Genomic DNA, 2438 nt, shown 5'->3' with positions numbered 1-2438 from the left:
TAGCCAGAAAAAAAAAAATAAAAGAAAGGTAGAAGAATAAGAAGAAATGGGCTATATATATATGGATAATTTGAATATAAAATTTGATATAATTGAATATAAATAAATGGTGAGACATTTATCAAAACGAAACCTTAATGTATATACTTGGTTAAAAATTAGGGTTTGTATTTCCTCTAATCACTATCATCGGAGAGATTTGTTGAGTATTTATATTATTAATGATACAATAATTAATCAGATTTCTCCTTCACCTTATCATAAAAACCAAGAACTAGATAATATAAACTATAAAGTGTTAAAACCCTAGACACTATACACTCACTAATTACCCCTCCCTCAAATAGCTAACAACTAAGATATAATGCTCAAATAATAACAGTAATAAGGGTTTGGCATATAATTATGTCCTACTTTTTCTCTCATAATAATATAATATATTATCATGTTAAATTGTTAATACGTAACATACTAAGATAGATATTAACACAGACATAAATACAGGATATGATATAATATGGGACATATCGAAACACGAATTTTAAAATTTTATTAGATGCAAAAATACATATACATGTATAAAATATAAAGTATTTTTTAGATAAATTATAATAATATTTTGATATTTTATTGGTATTATTTTTTAATTATTTTTAATATCTTATTTTAATTATATAAAATATTTAAAATATTTTTTGTTATAATAAATAATAATATATACTATTTTTAAATTTATTTTAAGAATACATTTAAAAATAAGACTAGATACGTTGATACGTGATAGTATCTATGTATGTTCAAGTGTGTCGAAATTTTTTTTATTTTTTATTAAGACACAGTTAAACACAACAGATACACGTGTCAAATAAATATCAATAAATATTATATCTAATATATATCCAACACACAAACACATCAATTCAATTAAGTGGCCGTCCTATATAGATAACATAAGACTATAGGGTAATGTTAGGTAGACAAAAAAAATAGCCAGAACTTGTCTTATTTAGCATTAATTAATTGTCGCAATAATTAATAAATGCTAAATAAAGCAAGTTATGACTGTTTTTTGCTGATTTTCTTTGGTTACCAAACATTTTCGAGACTATATATATGCCCATCCATAAATTTTACACGCACATTCATATTATTCCACCGTTTTTGACGTAACTTTGAAGTTTGTTGCATGCTATATCATATCCTCAATCTAAGGGATTTCATGAGATAATTAATGAAGCTCCTTTTCTCCTAATTATGGTCCCCAGCCATCATTTCATGCATGTAGTTGAAATTAGAGACCCACATCACTTTCATGTTCATATGTAACTTTGTGTACCATTTTATTAAAGTGGGATTTTTAATTTTTTTTTTTCAGATACTAGCCAATAATACACCATTGATCTGTGTGTAACTATGAACATATATAGTTGGCACAAACCATCATGCTCATTATTATATATTATTATCGTTGATTTTTAATTTGGTATATATAATAAAGAAGCCAAAATTTTGGTATACGATTTTTTTCCCTTAAAAATCAAGTGGAGAATACATTATTATTCTTAACAATTTGGCATACATATATGACATCAATTTGTCACTTTTAAGTTTTAAGTTTGTAGATAAATATATATAACAAAAAGTTTATTGCCTTTATTTTACACCATTTTACCCCTCGAATTTATTTTGAGAAAATATTCAAAGAAATGACTATTAATTAATTTATAGTCATTCTCACATGCAACTTCTTGCAAAAACATTAAAACAATTAGTGTAATTCGTTTTATTATAATGATTTTTTAAAAATTTATTTATCTAACACGTATATTAAATATTTTATTGAAAAAATAAAAATCAATTTATCCAATAAGAATAATTTTTAAAATTTTTTTGGAATAATAAAAAATTATTAGAACCAATTTGAGTATTTAACTCTTAAAAGTATCAATTATATTGCTTATAATATACATAGTCTTAGAAACTTTGGGTAAATAATTAAAAAAATATATACATGGGTACGCATTTCATGGAAAAAGAAGATTAGAAATGTACCATCTAAGTGTGGGGAAAACACTTTAAGCTTTGCATCAGAGTGCAATATCCATCATCATTCATCAAAAGCAGATAGAAAACACAGTATGTAGTAAGCATAAATAGTTAGAATGTTCAGGTTAAAGAAGGAATAACTTTGACTGCAAAAGAACACAAACACACACACATAGATATGAGGAATTATTATTATTGGATTGTCAAATTAAATTGACTTTAGAGATTTAATAATATTGTGATGTGATATGAGTGAGTGGTGAAAAGAGAGCATATAGTTTACAAAGTGGAAAGAAGCAGTGTTAAGAGAAGGCTGACCATTGACCCCACAAAGAAAAGAAAGAAGATATGAAAAAGAAAGTATAAAAACAGCTTTATGGGGAATCAGGATA

This window comes from Arachis ipaensis, chromosome B06, assembly GCF_000816755.2.
Source record: "Arachis ipaensis cultivar K30076 chromosome B06, Araip1.1, whole genome shotgun sequence".
Taxonomy (NCBI): Eukaryota; Viridiplantae; Streptophyta; class Magnoliopsida; order Fabales; family Fabaceae; genus Arachis; species Arachis ipaensis.
This window is presented reverse-complemented; position numbering follows the sequence as displayed.